Here is a 20,872-nt window from a genome sequence, read left to right on the forward strand (position 1 = left end):
CAAACCTGTTTAGGGATAAAGGACCTCTATGAAGTTGTTTGGAAAGTGTAGGTGATGCCAAAGGTTAAACATTTTCTCATGAGAGTTTTGATGAAAATTATTGTCAAATCTCGCCTTACTTAGACCATGTAAAACATCAAAGAATCTCAAAACTCGGAGATGTGGCCAACCTCTATGTCTCAAGCCCAACTCCCTCTCTAGTCAATTGTACTGTAGATTGCCTTGCAAACTGAGAAGGTTTGAAAACAACTAAAATGAGCGAAAACTTAGTGAATAGACATAACAAGCATAAAGCATTTACATACTTAAAGTAAGTATATCATATAATAACGTATACTAGAAAACATCTTAATACAACACAAAATACTTGTAAAGTCCATCACAAAAGCATTTACAAATATAAACGAATATCAAAACAATTTCCCTTTAAATATGAAACATAGTTTGTATCAATCATTAACTATAACAGTGATATGTTACCCTGCAACAATAATATAAACTATAGACCTGTAATCAGGAACACAACACTGATCTACAGTCTAACCAACATATCTAGAAACACTTGATGGCCAACCCTTCTCCATCATTAGCACGGCTCAGCCCTGCTCCCTTCACTGACCATCAATCAAGTGTCCTGCGTCAAATGCGCATAGACACTCATAATATCTCACATGTGCATATCACTAACTCAGCACATAACTATCACGACCCATTTTCATGAATCGTGACCGGCGCTAGGGCATGGGTAATGTAGTACCAACACCCGTAGCTAGCCTTTCTTATAACATACAATTTAATTAAACCTGCAGAAAACCAATGCTCGGGTGCAACCGAGACTTCAGCCTAAATCTAGCAGTTATAATATTCAATAATTAATATAACATGCTTATCCACTTCTGAGTCTAAAAATAGGCATAACATAAACAATCCGAAATAAAAATATAACATGCCAGAGCAATATAACTAGTCAGACCAATCCGACAAACAACTGTAATAATAATAAAGACGTCTAGTCAACTACTGCGGTCTAAGAATAAAACAGTTTTACAGTTTATTAAAATAAAAGGAACCTCCGAGGAAAAGTAAATGCGGAGATCACCAGACTCTCTGATCATAACCCTGGGGGAAATTGGGAAAACAATGGGGTCAGATATACTGAGATGAGTTTATACCACTATCTACATTTATTAAGTGGAAAACCTTTAAAACCGTATAAAACATTTAAATACGATATTACGAATAATAGTTGGAACCTGTAATACCCCGTACGTTTGAAGTTGCCGAAGTGAGCAACGAAATTTAAATTAGTGATCAGAGCGACTAGAAAAGGGAGTTAGCAAAGGAATTAAGTAATTAAGGACGAGGATAGGTCGATATTGGAATTTAAAGAAGGAATTTCAATATTTTTAATGCCTAAAATAATTAAACGGGACTAAGGAAAAGTTGGAGTTAAAAAAATAAGATTAAGTCCCCGAGAAATTAGAAAATGGAATTTTATTGCCCGAAAAATATTAAATAAATAAATTATTGACGGGAATCAGTAATTAAGAAAATAATATTGATAATTTGGATATCAATATTCATAAGAGAAAAATAAGGACGAAAAAGTGACGGAAATCGTCGTTTTCGCTCAAATTGGAAAATTGAGCGTTTTAGCCAAAATTTGGCAAAATCGATTAGCGGAGTCTAAATAGTGAGTTGGCGGAAGAGTATTATTTATTTGGACATAAATAATACGAAATTTATCGAGATTTAACGATTGAGTGATTTTTGGACTAAATTGAGCAAAGAAAAAGTTTAGGACTAAATGTTGAGGAGGTGGCTTCATTAAGGGTTCAAGTGCATTTTTGCCATAAATATATATAGTTAATTATATGATTTAAGATCAGAATATACACCCATTTTCTCAGCTCAAACCCTCACCATCTTCATTTTCTCAACTCCATATGAAAACCAAACTTCAATTCACCATAACTTATTCGTTTTAGCTCGGTTTTGGTCGATTCTTGCGGCAACGGAAAGAGGAGAACCATACCTACTGATTGAGCCCAATAAATCAAGGTATAAATCTCATCTTAAGGTTAGGGTTGCTGCTGTAATTTTCTGTTTTGGTGATAATTGTTGAAAGTGATGTTATAAGCTTAGAATTAATAGTTTTGGCATGATTTTGGTTAAGTTTAAACTAAAATTAAGGGTGGTTGAATGAGGTTGTGAGAGTTGTGTTTGGGTTGATGATTTGGTGAGATTAAAGGGTGTTTGGTGGCTGTTTTCCAGCCATGGTGGCCGGATTTCTCACCGTGCCGAAGCACGGTGAGTTGCTGCCGTGAGCAGCAGCCCTGGTGCGACGCACCAGGGCATTGGCCGGCCCCTCCCTTGTCAAAACAGGGGAGGGCTGAGTTGAGGGGGAGGGGGCTGATGCCACCCTCCGTTCGTGTTCGAATGCGTAATTGTTTCGATAGTTAACGGAGTTACGAAACTAGGAATCGAACTAGACTTTAAAAACAGTTTTTGGAGTAAAATGTTAGTGAATTGTAATTGAAGTTGGTTTAAGATTATGACATGATTAGAAATGAATACATAGGTAATTATATTGAGTTATAGGCTGATTTAAATCGATTAAAACGTTGAAAGAATAACCATAAAATTGACATTTTAAACGTAGAACGTAAATGACGAAACTTATGTTAAAAGGGTGATATCAAAATAAATAAATAAAATGGTTATAGAAGGTGTAATGGGGCTGTACTAAGTTGATAATAAGGTTAATGACTTAGGGTAATAGTGGTGCTAAACGAATTTCAAATGTTGTTTTTGTATCGTGTTTGAACCGAGCAAGAATCAATAGAAAACGTTTAGCGAATTAAGTGCGTTTCGACTAAGGTCAAAGGGGTGAACCTAAAGTAAGGACACTAAGGATTGTATTTGCTGTTTTAAACTCAAAATGCTAAGGAAAAATATATTAAGGTTAAGCATTTTGAGATTTAAAAACGAAAAGGCGAAATTGACGTAAAAACGCGCCGAAGTGAATTTGGACGTTTGAGAGGATTCTAAGGGATAAATTGAGCGTTATAGATAGGTTGAAGTTAAGGGAACTTAACTTAAGATATTAATTTAGTAGTTTTGATTTTATAATGCCAATTTAATTTAAATGCATTTTTTTGAACCTCGTTTGTGACAGACAAACCGAGAGGCGACGGGATCGACGGTTTTGGCCTAGGAGTATTCGGCCAAGACTAATGCATGTAAATGATTTGGATTGGAAAGCAAGGAGTGAGTATACTTTACTCTCGCGTATTATTACGCTATTAGTATATTATAAAATATTTTATTTATAAGTTATAAAAATACATCGCATTATATAATAACTATTGTGATTTGAAATTATATGAATTAAATGGTTATTCTACCGTGAGATACACGGAATATGACTTATTATATATATATATATATATATATATATATATATATATATATATATATATATATATATAGACGAGTATATATATATATATATATATATATATATTAATAGTTTATGTTTGATAATTAAATTGTGAATTGATTTATTATATATGTGGGAATGAATTACATATTTGGTGTTGGATCAAATTGAGTGGTGTTTTGGTTGTTGTTTGTTCTATGTTTGACATTTTGTATATCGTTATTGCTATTTGTTCTATGCTTGAAAATGATGTGTGATCCGAAGAAACAAGCTACCTATTGGGCGTCAATAGGCCGTGTGATCACCGGTGTTTGTAAGAGTCTAGATGTCTGTACTTAGAATTGTTTGACATGAGCTCAATATATGATTATGAAATGGAATATGTTTGGGTATCGGAAAGGAGGATTATAATTTTGGCAGATACGAGGTAACTCGGTCGAACTATCTCGGGACCCGTATCTGGTGAATAACTCGGTTGAACTATCTCGGGACTCACACCTTGGGATTAAGCAGTGACATGATGTAACTCGGTTGAACTATCTCGGGACTATGCCACGTGGTAACGAGTAACTCGGTTGAACTATCTCGGGACCGTACCACTTGGATCAAATTGATTTGATATGAATACGATACATGTTAGGAAAGGTTAGGAGTTTAAGATTAAGGTTTCTATCGGATCAATTCTTTGTTTGAAATATAATGATATTATGTTTGTTTGAATAAATGATTTTCACTTGCGATGTTATTTTGTGATAATACCGTTAGTAAGGTATATCTCACTCAGCTTAAGCTGACCCCGTGGTTTTTAAACATTTCAGGTACTTAGACTTGGAGTGACTAGAAGTCTATCGTTTTGCCGGGAGTCTGTCTTGCCATGTACAGTCCGACTTCCGTGACCGCTGCAGTAGTACATTGTGTGACCAGTCATGACCTAGGACAATATTATAGTTTTGGAAAATGTTTATAACGATGTTAGATTTACGTAGCCAGTGTTTACAAAATAACTATTAATGTTTTCATAATTAAATGCTTCCGTGTTATAACATAATTGCGAAAAATTTATAGTGAATTTCAGGCTTGCTACGGGATTCGGAACTACAATTCCCATTTCCTAGCGCCGGTCGCGGCCCTCGATTTTGGGTCGTGACAAAGTTGGTATCAGAGCAGTTGGTCCAGTTACCACTGCCAGTCTATGAAAAGTGTCTGTTTGACCTTAAGTACCTAGGAACTACTGCAGCGTATAGAGTCGAGCCTTATTGACTATATGTGTTTGATTGAAATGTTTGTGTCGTTTTACTTTAATATGCGATTGATTTGATTCACGTGTTCACGTGAATAGTATAAACCGTGTGTTGCATATTTTATATGGTTAATTGCCTTGTTTTTGGTATATGATTGATCGTAATTGTGTTTGATCGATATGGCGTGCATATGATAAATAGTATATCGTGTAGGCAATGCCTATAGAATTTTGATTATGATAAACTATGTTTATTAGGCTTTATCCTATGCACAATTTATAGTAAAACAATTGAACGAAAAATACATAAAACACATAAAATACATATATCGTCAAACATAATTCCTGATATTACGTTTTATTTAGTGAGAAGGATGGTAAGCGATTAGTGAATAAAGATTGTTGTGAAGAATCGATATGTATGCCTAAGGGCTACGAGATACAAGTATGTGGTCGAGAAGGTGGATCATAAAGATAGATGGACATTAGAAGGTATCGAGCGGGATGTTTGATTTGAAGTGTTGGAGAGGAATAGTTTTGGCTGCGAAACACTTAGGCAAGTGTTCGCAGACGACAAAACTTTCAATATCAAAATAATAATAAACTCCAATAAAAAAATAATAAAAGCCAATAATGTCGCAGAGTGTGTAATCTGGAGGGACTTACGGTTTTGCAAAAGATGTGAAAATCTTATGTTTTTAACGGTGCAATTGTGCTCAGATATTGCATATGGCCAATCATAATCACGTTAGCAATGCATACAATTTTTGTACAAAAAAAAATAGTTTTTCAAAATATAGGTCATGCATCATATTTGTACAACGATGAAAGAAAACGTGATTTTATCGAGCAACTCTTTAGTGATGAGAGATGTCATCACTCTGAGCCACAATTGTACTAGAGTTTTCAAAGTGATTTGAAATCAAATGAAAAGTTTGAAATGGCCGGCCAAACCAATCAAAGATGATTGGAAATTTTGTTTTGTTTTGTAAGAGAACTCCGATGTAAAGCCCTGCGACAATAATAAAAATATGAATGTATATGATAAAATGCACCCCAATAAAAGCATTGAGCCTAAATAATAATAAAATATTATAGAATCGATCGAGATGAATAGTAAGAGGTGTCGATGAGATACCTATGATCATACTTACACATGGGTAAGAGGAAGTGAAAGTAAGAAGCGTATAATGAAAAGAATAAAACGTAAAGACCCGAAGAGAATACGGGACACGAGTAGTATTGAGAAGAATTGGATAATACGCGTTTAACGCTTAATATTTGATTAGAGTAAACGAAGATAGGAAGAAAAATATGGTATTAAAACTCGATTATTACTAATCGAAATTAATGGATGTAAGTAGATGGTATTGTATAAATTGAATTTGGATAACTCAATCAAGGCATGGTTAAATTAAATTTGTTGTCTTTAAACCTCAAGAGTGAGTGAAAAACACGAAATTAAAGGAAGGATAAAAGTGTTGACATAGTGTCAACTTTAAGGACGTTTTTGGAAGTCAAGGAAATCTCGAAAATAGGTCGAGTCTCAATGAAAGTTGAAGATGGCATTGAGGACTATAAGACTGCCAACTTTGTGTAACAACGAGCTACTCGACAAAAGCAAAATTAAGGGTCAAAATTGACCAAAAGAGCAATTTTGGATAAGTTAAAAATAACTTAAAACATTAAGTTATTCAATTAAATTGTTCTAAATTAATCAAATTAAGATTTTGATTATTAAATAAAGGACAGTATAAGGACGTTTAAAAGTTGTATCAAGTACGATACAAAAGAAATATAACGACTGCAGTATCGCGGAGGAGCGACAAGTGTAGTGTGACAGAAGTCACGAAGAAAAACGTATAAGAATATAGTAGGAAGTTTACCTAAGAAGGTAATTAAAGTATAAGAAAATTCGAGGACGAATTTTTATAAGGGGGGAAGAATGTAATACCCCGTACGTTTGACGTTGCCGAAGTGAGCAACGAAATTTAAATTAGTGATCAGAGCGACTAGAAAAGGGAGTTAGCAAAGGAATTAAGTAATTAAGGACGAGGATAGGTCGATATTGGAATTTAAAGAAGGAATTTCAATATTTTTAATGCCTAAAATAATTAAACGGGACTAAGGAAAAGTTGGAGTTAAAAAAATAAGATTAAGTCCCCGAGAAATTAGAAAATGGAATTTTATTGCCCGAAAAATATTAAATAAATAAATTATTGACGGGAATCAGTAATTAAGAAAATAATATTGATAATTTGGATATCAATATTCATAAGAGAAAAATAAGGACGAAAAAGTGACGGAAATCGTCGTTTTCGCTCAAATTGGAAAATTGAGCGTTTTAGCCAAAATTTGGCAAAATCGATTAGCGGAGTCTAAATAGTGAGTTGGCGGAAGAGTATTATTTATTTGGACATAAATAATACGAAATTTATCGAGATTTAACGATTGAGTGATTTTTGGACTAAATTGAGCAAAGAAAAAGTTTAGGACTAAATGTTGAGGAGGTGGCTTCATTAAGGGTTCAAGTGCATTTTTGCCATAAATATATATAGTTAATTATATGATTTAAGATCAGAATATACACCCATTTTCTCAGCTCAAACCCTCACCATCTTCATTTTCTCAACTCCATATGAAAACCAAACTTCAATTCACCATAACTTATTCGTTTTAGCTCGGTTTTGGTCGATTCTTGCGGCAACGGAAAGAGGAGAACCATACCTACTGATTGAGCCCAATAAATCAAGGTATAAATCTCATCTTAAGGTTAGGGTTGCTGCTGTAATTTTCTGTTTTGGTGATAATTGTTGAAAGTGATGTTATAAGCTTAGAATTAATAGTTTTGGCATGATTTTGGTTAAGTTTAAACTAAAATTAAGGGTGGTTGAATGAGGTTGTGAGAGTTGTGTTTGGGTTGATGATTTGGTGAGATTAAAGGGTGTTTGGTGGCTGTTTTCCAGCCATGGTGGCCGGATTTCTCACCGTGCCGAAGCACGGTGAGTTGCTGCCGTGAGCAGCAGCCCTGGTGCGACGCACCAGGGCATTGGCCGGCCCCTCCCTTGTCAAAACAGGGGAGGGCTGAGTTGAGGGGGAGGGGGCTGATGCCACCCTCCGTTCGTGTTCGAATGCGTAATTGTTTCGATAGTTAACGGAGTTACGAAACTAGGAATCGAACTAGACTTTAAAAACAGTTTTTGGAGTAAAATGTTAGTGAATTGTAATTGAAGTTGGTTTAAGATTATGACATGATTAGAAATGAATACATAGGTAATTATATTGAGTTATAGGCTGATTTAAATCGATTAAAACGTTGAAAGAATAACCATAAAATTGACATTTTAAACGTAGAACGTAAATGACGAAACTTATGTTAAAAGGGTGATATCAAAATAAATAAATAAAATGGTTATAGAAGGTGTAATGGGGCTGTACTAAGTTGATAATAAGGTTAATGACTTAGGGTAATAGTGGTGCTAAACGAATTTCAAATGTTGTTTTTGTATCGTGTTTGAACCGAGCAAGAATCAATAGAAAACGTTTAGCGAATTAAGTGCGTTTCGACTAAGGTCAAAGGGGTGAACCTAAAGTAAGGACACTAAGGATTGTATTTGCTGTTTTAAACTCAAAATGCTAAGGAAAAATATATTAAGGTTAAGCATTTTGAGATTTAAAAACGAAAAGGCGAAATTGACGTAAAAACGCGCCGAAGTGAATTTGGACGTTTGAGAGGATTCTAAGGGATAAATTGAGCGTTATAGATAGGTTGAAGTTAAGGGAACTTAACTTAAGATATTAATTTAGTAGTTTTGATTTTATAATGCCAATTTAATTTAAATGCATTTTTTTGAACCTCGTTTGTGACAGACAAACCGAGAGGCGACGGGATCGACGGTTTTGGCCTAGGAGTATTCGGCCAAGACTAATGCATGTAAATGATTTGGATTGGAAAGCAAGGAGTGAGTATACTTTACTCTCGCGTATTATTACGCTATTAGTATATTATAAAATATTTTATTTATAAGTTATAAAAATACATCGCATTATATAATAACTATTGTGATTTGAAATTATATGAATTAAATGGTTATTCTACCGTGAGATACACGGAATATGACTTATTATATATATATATATATATATATATATATATATATATATATATATAGACGAGTATATATATATATATATATATATATTAATAGTTTATGTTTGATAATTAAATTGTGAATTGATTTATTATATATGTGGGAATGAATTACATATTTGGTGTTGGATCAAATTGAGTGGTGTTTTGGTTGTTGTTTGTTCTATGTTTGACATTTTGTATATCGTTATTGCTATTTGTTCTATGCTTGAAAATGATGTGTGATCCGAAGAAACAAGCTACCTATTGGGCGTCAATAGGCCGTGTGATCACCGGTGTTTGTAAGAGTCTAGATGTCTGTACTTAGAATTGTTTGACATGAGCTCAATATATGATTATGAAATGGAATATGTTTGGGTATCGGAAAGGAGGATTATAATTTTGGCAGATACGAGGTAACTCGGTCGAACTATCTCGGGACCCGTATCTGGTGAGTAACTCGGTTGAACTATCTCGGGACTCACACCTTACGATTAAGCAGTGGCATGATGTAACTCGGTTGAACTATCTCGGGACTATGCCACGTGGTAACGAGTAACTCGGTTGAACTATCTCGGGACCGTACCACTTGGATCAAATTGATTTGATATGAATACGATACATGTTAGGAAAGGTTAGGAGTTTAAGATTAAGGTTTCTATCGGATCAATTCTTTGTTTGAAATATAATGATATTATGTTTGTTTGAATAAATGATTTTCACTTGCGATGTTATTTTGTGATAATACCGTTAGTAAGGTATATCTCACTCAGCTTAAGCTGACCCCGTGGTTTTTAAACATTTCAGGTACTTAGACTTGGAGTGACTAGAAGTCTATCGTTTTGCCGGGAGTCTGTCTTGCCATGTACAGTCCGACTTCCGTGACCGCTGCAGTAGTACATTGTGTGACCAGTCATGACCTAGGACAATATTATAGTTTTGGAAAATGTTTATAACGATGTTAGATTTACGTAGCCAGTGTTTACAAAATAACTATTAATGTTTTCATAATTAAATGCTTCCGTGTTATAACATAATTGCGAAAAATTTATAGTGAATTTCAGGCTTGCTACGGGATTCGGAACTACAATTCCCATTCCCTAGCGCCGGTCGCGGCCCTCGATTTTGGGTCGTGACAGAACCCTAATCCACAATTCTAAATAATAAACATAATCCAACAGGTCTGGTCCCGAGAGCTAAGCTACACCGAGTTACCACTGACCACACTTATACCAGAGTCCCGAGAGCTGAGCTACACCGAGTTACTCTACCTGGTCCCGAGAGCTACGCTCACACCGAGTTACCACATTTCCATATATACCTTACCCAGATCAATACTGGTGCGCACGCAGTCCTAATGATGCCCATTAGGTAGCATGTTCCAACTAGAAGCCATAACATAAAAACAGTTCGAAATATACGTACAGTATATATATTTAATATGAAAATAACAATTTACTTAATAAAGCGGTAAATAGTAAGTACAAAGTCACTGCTTGCTAATCCACGTGATAACCGGCAAGCAATTAATCCTGGTTCGCCTCTGAAGCACGAACAGTAGACGGGTCTAGACAAATAAAATAATTATTAAAAACAGACTCTAACTCTAGAGAGTACTAGACACCACATAGGACTAGCACAAATAACACGTCAGAATTAAATAATCCAAAGCAACACAAAAATACCCAAAAGGTAGCAATGCACAACTATTACAAGTCAGTTGAGTTCTCGCTTAAAATTCGATTTACAAATATTATTTAATAATCTTTAAATAATAATTAATTTCGAAATAGTGGGTTAGCCGAGTTACTGATAACTACCAAGCCACCTCACATGTCGGGTGACCCAAGTCTAACCCGACTCAAATATTTTATTAAAATTATAAACCACAGTTTATAATTCCAAAATATATTTATTGATAAAATAATAATTAAATATTAAAACGGAACGCTTAAAACACAAATAACCAATAGTTACCGACAATTTATTTAACTAAAATAAATTAAGAAAAATAATTAAAAGCTATAATGTAAATTAGCCAAATTGGCACGTCAAGACAAAGTTTAAATTAAACAATAATTACCTAAATAATTATATGAATTTAGGCTATAAAATAATTATCGTTTTTATAGTATAATTTTTAATACCAAGACAATTATAAATAAAGCAATATTATTATTTTTCAGATTTAAAATAGTACTAACAATTAACAATTTAGTAATTAAAATGATATTTGAAAGTTTGGTTTTAAATCAAAATTTAATCAATTCAATAATTATAATAATGGAAAAAAAATGAAGGCAGTAAGTAAAACAATTGGAATATGAAATCAAATGGTCAAAATGTTATGAACCACTCATTAACAATTCATTGCCGCAACAATTCAAACAAAATCATAATGCATGCACAACTCTTAAGAATATCAACAGCCACATCCAAATCTCATTTTTCCAAGAAACCTTAACCATAATAATAAGAATAGATTTCAAATGAAACAAACAAATTTTGAACAGTTATGACAACATGTTCATAACGTGCACCTAATCATAACCAGAATCATGGCCAAAGAAACAATCCATGCTTTCGTCTAAAACAACAGGCAAATTCACCTAATGATCACCCTAACTCGTATAAACAAATAACAGAAATAAAAACCCATCAGCAACAAAAGAACGATACGCGGCAGCCATAGAATCTAAAAAAACGATAAATCGACAGCGATTATAACAGAGATATTAACGTACCGAATTCGATTCTAAAACTTTGGGATTTAAGAGGATGATGTGAACTACAGCAACGAGGAAACTGATTTCAATTTGATGTGATTTAAAGAAACAATGAGGGATGGATTAGAGCGTATGAGATCAGCGTTTTACTAGGGTATAAAGACGGTTAGGGTTTGATGAAAAAGTTAGAGAAAAAAAGAGTGAAATAATAAGTGTAACAGTTCTAATTATAACAAGAATTAGGGCTGCAAAACGAGGCCAATAAAACATAACCGGTCTCGCTTGGTTGAACCAAAGCCCATGCCAAGATAGGTAATTCTAAAATATTAGGAATCATAAAGCATTTAATTCTACACATTATTGTGCATAATGCAATGTGCTCAAATCTTGCACGGTATTAGTTTATGAAATGATTTTTATCTTCCTCTGTTCTAAATTTCTTTCTTTTTATTGAATTCGTGAGTTAATGCTAAGAACTTCATTTAAAGCCCATTTTGATTAATATCTTTATAATTAGTCTATAAGATTATATATATATATATATATAATTGACATTTTAACCCAATAAAATTTATCAAAACATGATAGAATATAAAGATAAAATATACTTTATCGATAAAACATATTTTTTAATTTTAATAAAAATAAATAAACATAATGGTATGATATTCAGCAACATTATAAAAAAATAAAGAGTATAAACTAGTAGCACGGAAAAATGTCGGAAATTATCAAAAATAAATTAAAATTTTTACGGGATATTACAATAATCAGGTGCATATCACAACTCAGCACCTCTCAAATATGTACCATTACAGAGTAGGCATATCATATATAAAGAAATCTCAAATCATTTCATCAAAACGCAATACAATTTAATAGTAAAACCATTTCAAATTCTCATTCAAAACTTAACCAAATCAAACAACTATTGAATTGTCGAAAGGTAATGCACATTCATAAACAAATACTCATTATATCAAAAGCATCAAAGCTTTACTAAAATCAAACACTTATATAGATTCAATTCAAAACTTCTTTCATTTTATACAACATTTGCCACATGTAGTATTTCAAATATTTAAACAAGGAATTTCATCGAACACCTTTCGTGCATTCCAAAACAGCCATATATAACCATTTAAAACACAATAAACCTTAAAATTTTGAATATCAAAATAGCATATCTATTTCAGTAGCAAGGTCTAGTATATCTACTCACCACACAACAACCAAAACTAGTCCAAAATCACGTCACAAGCTGCCTTACTTTCTACTTGCACCGTCGTTGCCAAAACGAGCACCTAAATGAGTAATGTAAATCACAAAACACAATCATATATACATACCTATACAGATATTAATTACTCATTTGACCTAAATTTAGATCATACAAATGGATTTCTATATGGTTTATGCATGATTATGAACATGGCAATAAATTTGCCTTAGTAGGCAGAACATTAAGCTTCTAATCAAACATGTCCTGTGAATAGTCTAGATATAATTTTAACAAACCCTTCATTTAAAATTTATCCCTTTGAGTTTAGAATCCAAATCAAAAAGAATTTCATCATTTCAATATCTAAGCAATGAGTTATACCAGTTTTAGTGAGGTGAGGTCAAACTGTCTTTACAGCTGAAGCAATAAAATGTCATGATCAATTAAGGTATCAGACAGACGGAATCAAAACAAACTCAAAGAACAAAAGTTGTAGAAGACACTCTAACGTTTTGGTGAAATCAAGAATTACTTGATTTGGAGTTATAGAACATGATTTATGTTCAAAATACGAAAGATTAATATGCTGCAATAAAACAGAACATGGCACAAAGTACTAAACTTCAACACAAAGACATAAATGATTAAAGAAACTTACCAATTCGAGTTTCCACTCTTCCCAAAGCCTTAGAACATGAAGAATAAAGGTTTCGATTTTGAAATTGAGTTAGGGATTTGAAGGAATTCGTTTTGATCTCTAAGGTTTTAGGTTTGATAATAATGAACATTAAAGAGGTGGTTTTTAACTTATATATAAAAGTTAATATATTTAAAACAAAAAGAAATGATTCATAAATTATTACTTCATCCATCAAAAGATCTCTTTAAGTCCTTTAATAATGTCATAAGTTCAATTTAAACCTTGAAGTTTTAATTCATTTCACACAAACCATATAAACCTAGTTTAACGACAAACTTCATTTTCAATCGAGTCCTATAAATTTCCAGACTAATGAATTGACATTATAACTAGACTATCATTTTAATGAATGATAATGAATGTTTATTGGATTTCTAATGTAAGGTTAGAGTACGGGTGTGACAATTATTCCTTATTTTCAAGTGTTGAGAAATATGGATATTAATTGTGATGAATTTTGTTTTTGCTTGTGTCTTGTTGTGAATCTGAATCAATCTTATATGTTTTCAAGGAATATAGTTGAGCTAAGACATAATAGTTATACTATCAACTTAGACTTCAGATTAGTAGATTTACTATCCCTAGTATGATGTAACTTCTCATCTCTCATAATTATAAAAAGGAATAATGAGGTGAAAACTCAAAATAAATTGTTATTTAATATTTATTAGAAAATTTAAAATGATACAATTCGATAAGCTCATTGCTAACATGTTCTCCCAAATTATAATGAACGGGAATAAATTCATAAACATTAAATTATTCTTCAAAAACTCTTCAATATATATATATATATAGACACCTTTTTTCCGGACTGGTAAAAGTGATAAGGGACTGAAGCGTACAATGATGATTTCCATCGAAACTCGTCTGGGTGACGAGCTTGTGGTTCGCTATTTGAATTCAATCGGGATAGATCAGTGCGCAGTTGCAAATTTGCAGAATTGAAACGTAATTAGCCAAGAATAACCTATAAAAATCTAAAGAGATTGTGATCTAAGTCTAAAAAATTAGACTAATTACAATATTTTGGAAGTTTATGTGCTGAAATTCTTTACTTAAAACAATCATTTCACTTTTTTAGCTTTAAAAACTTCATTTTGAAAAGATAGCATCTTGGGATTACAATCACTATATTTTATTACCAATTCATCAAGCATGTTATAAACATCATCATCAACAGTATCATCATTAACAACAATATTATTTTTTTTACATTTAAGCATGCATCATGTGATTCAACACCAATACTATTCCAAGATAAAAAGGTTGGGTGGGTTTACCACAAGTGTTTGGTTCCTCCTCAAATGCCATAAAGCACAAGTTGACATCATATTGGCTGCCATTTTTGGATTAAGAATCATCATCTCATGACCAATTTAGTCTGCAAACGTGCAAATTGAGTTAGAGTAAGAAGCAGCGTTGCACTTTCAATTCTGACGCTTCAGTTGTTGCTGGGCATGATATCCAACAATAATTAAGTAGTAGTCCTTACTATGCATGTAGAACAGTCTATTCCAAGAAGATATAGGATTAATAACCATTTTGAGAATTGATTCAACTTCAAATGGAACAAAAGTAGTCTTAACAACACCTTTCTTCAAATCGTGCAAAATTTTATTCAAATAAGTAGCCCACTTTATGGCAGATTTGGCCAGACCAACGGTCACCAAACCGAACTCTCACATACCCATCTACCATTCCATACACAAATATATTCATTGTTACCTACTCTCCAGCTTATTACCGACTTACGAAGCTTCAAGGACTTCTGAATATTCTGCCAAAAAATAATTCAAAAAATATTATATACTGTTGCCATAATGTCATAAGAGGATAATACTTGTCCTCATTGACCAGAGCACAAAATGACTCTAGAAAGGTTACAATTCCCCAAGTCTGCTTTTCAAGCAAAGCGCAATTGAACAGTGAAACTTGTCAAACCCCAATCCAACACTCAGTCTTTGGAGAAAAAATATATCTCAATTTATCTAGTGTATTTGATTATAATATTCATTATTTCTTCAATAGAAATGATTCACCATACTATGCAACTCGTCTCAACATTTCTTGAAAGCAAAAAAGCAGCTCATAATATAATTCAGAATCGATTGCTCCATTACTTCACTAAGGACTTTCTTTTCTACATGGAATAATATATTTTCCTTCCACCTCTAATTTTTTCTACACTCTCTCTTTTATCAACCCAAAGATAAATTTTATAGACTTTTCAATCATGGTTAGATGCCAAGAGTTTTAGGCGAATGTCCCACTGTTTAGATAGAAAAATAGCCCTTTGATAGCGTTCCTTTTACCTACACCAAATATTCAAAAGATATCATCTTTTATAAAACTAATGAATGCATAAAAATATTCATAATTAGACTTTTTCATTCTACTTTTATTTTATTTTAATTTAATGGGAAAAGTCAATTATGCCCCCAAGGTTTGCCTCGAGAATCAAGCCCTCAACGTTCAAAAAGGTTCAAATATGCCCCTAACATCCTAAAAAGTGAACAACTAGGCCCTCCAATTTTAACAACCATGGTCCTGACGCCTCATTTATGAGACAAAATCATGACCTGATTGTTCACTTTTTAAGTTACGTTACATGCGTTTTAATTTTTGATGAATAACGGCCATTATACCCTTTGTATATCAGGTGCCACCGTTGCTCACCGTTTTATAAAGTAACGGAGTGAAATAAGAGAAGAAGAAACTGAAGAAATGGGCGGGAAAAGGCACTTATCTCACTGATTTGTCTGACAACGACCACATGATATTTCTAGTTAACTTTATATCAAAAAGAAGTCTTATATGGAGTGAGTCAAAAAGGAAATTGCAATGTGTTGTCATATTTTAGTAATTATTAGACATTTATATGTGAGTGAGATTTGTGAAAATGACATGTGTTAATATATTTATATAAAACAAAAGGTAGGTGTTGGTTATATGTTGGTGTGTCAGTAAATAATTCCATTTGAAAAATAATGGAAGTGAATTATTGCGGTAAAATTATTGATATCTAAAAAATAATTGTGAAAAATGATAAATATAAATAGTAAATATTTTTTTTTCCGATGTACTATATATATATATGTCTCATTTGTAAGTAATTTTACTCAGAGCTATTATATTATTTAAAGTTTCCAGTTAAAAAAAATAAACACAATTCTTATATTCTATTTGAAGCTTCTAATTCCGGTAAATAAAAAATTTATATGTTTACTTTATAATTTATGTTTAATTATTATTTAATAATAATTTAGTTTGTAATTATAATTGTGTTAAAATCATATCATTTAATTTGATTAAATATGTAATTTATTTGTTAATTTATTAATAATATATGATAATATTTTAATTTTTTTGTCAGACAAAATTTAAAAATGCCTAAAGCACGTGCAGAATCAGGATCAAAACCTAGTCAAGATGTTGGATGAAATTTTACTACTCCAACCGGGAATAGAGGGGAAGTGATTTGTTTATTTTGTGGTAAAAAAAATTACAGGTGGAATAATTCGTTTAAAACAACACTTGGCTCATCTACCTGGTCAAGTAAGTAGTTGTCCACAAGTTTTTAATAACGTCCGAAAAAATATATATAAACTTATGATGAAATTTAATCTGGCTAAAAAAGAAAAAGTAAAAAGATCAAAAGAGTTTGAAGATGAATGTGCTCGAATGAATGAACCAGATTCAGAAGATGATGAGGAAGATGATGGATTTCAACAAGCAAGACAAGGTAGCATGCAACAATATGAAGAAGATGAATATAGAAGGAGTAGGGGAGATCAATATGATGTAGGTGGTGGTAGCAGTAATAGCCAACAAAATAAATTTGATTGTTCATTCACTACTCGTGAAAGAATTGGAGGAAGTGAAAGGTTTACTCCTGCATCAACACCGGCTACTAGATTAGCAGCTAGAGAGGTTGAATTAGAAAAAGAAAGAGCTGCAGCAAAGCAGCCAAAAGTTAGCACCAAATGGTTTAAAAGCCAGAAAAAAATTAATGAAAGCATTTGATAATTTTGTGGTTCACAATATATTACCATTTGAAGTTGCAAATTCACCTTGGACGCGACCATTACCCAGAGCAGCTCACGAGGTTGGTCCAAATATACCTCCACCGACTCCTTATGAAATTGCAGAGGTATTTCTTTCAAACGAATATAAATCGATGAAAAAATATATTGCTTCTTTTGATTCAATATGGAAGGAACGTGGTGTCACAATCATGTGTGATGGATGGACAGGCACAACCAGAATGTCAATATTTATTTATGGTCTATTCTAACTGTGGAACTGTTTTTCATAAGTCAGTTGACGCTTCACTTATTACTTCTAAAGACGCTGAATATTATTTTGGACTAATGAAAAGCGTAGTCGAGAAAATTGGTCCAGAAAAAGTTATTCAAATTGTCACTGATAATGAAGCGGCAATAAAAGCTGGTGGAAAAAAATTGATGTATGCATTTCCACACATCTATTTGATTGTTGTGCTGCACATTGTATTGATTTAATCCTTGAAGATTTTGGAAAAAGAAAAAAAAATCAAAGACGCAATGGAAATAGCAAAACAAATTACCCAATTCATTTACAATCACAATTGGGTGTGTAATTACATGAAAAAATTCACTGATGGTAGAGATCTTCTTCGACCTGGAATTACAAGGTTTGCTAGTGATTTTCTTGCCTTAGAAAGTATAATGAGACATAGAATTGGGTTGAGGAACATGTTTGAATATGAGGAATGGTTAGCTTCTAAGCATGGTAGAGCTACCACCAGTCCTGTTGTTGAAGTTAATAAAATAATTCTTAGCTTGTCAAGTGAAGTAAGAGATTTTTGGAAAAAGACAAATGATATTTTGAAAGTTCAAGAACCTTTATTAAAAGTTCTAAAATTAGTCGATGGTGATGATAGACCTACAATGGAATTTATATATGAGGCTATGGAGAGAGCAAAATTGGCAATAAAACAAAATTGCAGGAGTTATGCCAATTACTGAGAATAATTGATCAAAGGTGGAACTTTCAATTACATCATCATTTGCATGCAGCAAGTGAAATTTATTATCCGCGTGTAAATTCATATACTTAGATATCACTATGAATTTAGGCTAATATAATCAATTTTGCAGGATATTTTTTCAATCCACAATTTCAGTATAGCAAGCATGACATATCTAATGATAATGAGGTCTTTGCTGGAACGAAAAATTTGATCAAACGATTAGAGCCAAATTTGGATAATCAAGCCAAAGCACTACATCAAGTAAGTAAATAATATTTTAAAATTTTTATTTTACCTCCTTGATCATTTATAAATCATAAATTAATTTACATGTACTGATTTTTCGTGATAAAACGGAGAGTTTTGGTACTGCATTGTCACAAAGAGCCATTAATTTTACTAATCCAGGTAATCTTTTTCATTTAATTATTTTAGTTTATTAGTATTTTAATTGAAAATTAATTTTTATTTTTTTCATTACAGCTGAGTGGTGGATTCAATATGGTGAAAGTGCTTCTGAACTTCAAACCATCGCCATAAAAGTGTTGAGTCAAACGACATCTTCTTCAAATTGCGAAAGAAATTGGAGCACTTTATCGCTGATTCATACCAAGACAAGAAACAGACTTTGATACTTGTAATACCCCAAAAGATTTAATTATCTAATTGGGCCACGTGTCCAGTTCTGAGACGCTGGAGTGGGGATATCGGAAAGTGTTCCGAGAAATTTAGATAAATAAAATCTTCGTAGGACGGTTTCGGAGATATGATTGCGAGGAATTCAATAATATATCTTAGTTTAAAAGATGAAGTTGGGATTAAAAGGAAAAATGACAAGAAAGTTATAAAATAAAGTTTAAGGACTAAAATGGTAATTTAGCCAATTACGTCTCTAAAATGGGAAATTTATAAGTTTTGTCGGGAAAGTATAAATTCTCTGATCGTATTATTTATTGGATATAAATAATACGTATAAGTTGTGATTGAAATATTAATTGATTTAGTTATGGACTAAATTGAACAAAAGAAAAGTTTAAAGGTTAATTTGTAATAAATGAAGAGAACAATGACCAAAGTGGGATTTTGACCATGATATATATATAGAGAATGATATGAATCAGATTCCTCCAGAAGCTTTCATTCCTTCCTCGTGCTTTCATCGTTCCTCATTGTCGATCGCTCGCCGTTTCTCCGTTTGACGTCCGTTTCAAGTGATTTTCGCGCCTATTTCTTTGAAATCGAAGGCACTATCCATCCTCATCTTTGAATCAAGGTAAGAGGTCGATATTTGGTACGGAATTAGTAGTTTTGTTGGCTGGTTTAGCGGGATAAATGAATTTGACGTTTTTGAAGCTATTTTAGCGTTTTAGTAAAAACGGAGATGCGGGTTTTGTGAGTTAGGGTGTCTTTTAGGTGTGTAGAGGATTGGAGCATGTCGAAATGGTCGGAAAGCCCCGGAAATCGAATTTTCGGGGGCTGTGCACTTGGTGCACGAATGTGCACCAGCCGAGGCGCACGAACGTGCACCCAAAGGCACAAGTGTGCATACGGACCGTGTTTCGACCTAGGTATTTGATATTTTCGAACATTAGACCCTAAAGACGAATTAAGGACCCCAATAAGTTAAAGTTTCGAGATAAGCTCGGCGTTTTGAGCGATTAAAAATAATAGAAAACGTTAAGAAGGACTTACGATTCTTAATATAAGAAGTGGAGTTTGACATATCGTGAATATGATAACGGATTATCGATTCATGAATAATATCGGAAAATGAATCTAAACCCTAGAACTTAAAAGTATCATACATACAAAACACGAGATTTGCGTCTAAGTATTAAACGTCTTATCAGACGTGTCAGCGAGCAGTGAGGTCAGTAGACATGGACTAGCGGGTGCATGTTATCATATCGACCACGTCATTGATTGGATAGCGATCACTGTGAGTTGCACTTTAATTTCGTGTATTCTTTATTAAAATTATTTGATATTATATATCTTATTTATATTAATTACACGCATCGCATTATATATGATTGATTGAAATGATATATGTTTCTATTAAATTTTATCTACGAGAGACTAGTATGCGATCCGAAGAAACTAGTTACCTATTGGGTGTCAATAGGCTGTGTGATCACCAGTATCGAGTCAGTCTAGAGTGTTGGATTATGAGAAATGATTTGATATATATATATATGCATGATATGATTATGAATACGAATTTCGAAGTTGGATATATGAATGCGATACGAGCGAGCACTCGGTTAAAGTAACCTGAACCCCGTATCTAGTGGGTTGGATCCACACTTTGGGATTAAGAAATTGGTCGCGGCTGACGTGGTTGAGTCAGAATAGCTCCCGGGTCGGACCATATGGATCATTTTGATTTGAATATTAGT

General features: G+C 32.9%; 2 long non-coding RNA genes across 2 annotated transcripts; both read left to right on the forward strand.

Moving 5' to 3' along the window:
- The first annotated feature begins 1,913 nt into the window (after window positions 1-1,913).
- On the forward strand, window positions 1,914-4,490 carry LOC126654920 (uncharacterized). Its single transcript, XR_007632791.2, has 3 exons — window positions 1,914-2,061; window positions 3,179-3,270; window positions 4,261-4,490. It is a non-coding gene; the product is annotated as an uncharacterized LOC126654920 (long non-coding RNA).
- Window positions 4,491-7,287: 2,797 nt separating this feature from the next.
- LOC126654921 (uncharacterized) lies at window positions 7,288-9,901 on the forward strand. The gene is made up of 3 exons (XR_007632792.2): window positions 7,288-7,435; window positions 8,553-8,644; window positions 9,619-9,901. It is a non-coding gene; the product is annotated as an uncharacterized LOC126654921 (long non-coding RNA).
- The last annotated feature ends 10,971 nt before the right edge of the window (window positions 9,902-20,872 follow it).

The sequence above is a fragment of the Mercurialis annua genome, linkage group LG7 (assembly GCF_937616625.2).
Source record: "Mercurialis annua linkage group LG7, ddMerAnnu1.2, whole genome shotgun sequence".
Lineage (NCBI taxonomy): Eukaryota > Viridiplantae > Streptophyta > Magnoliopsida > Malpighiales > Euphorbiaceae > Mercurialis > Mercurialis annua.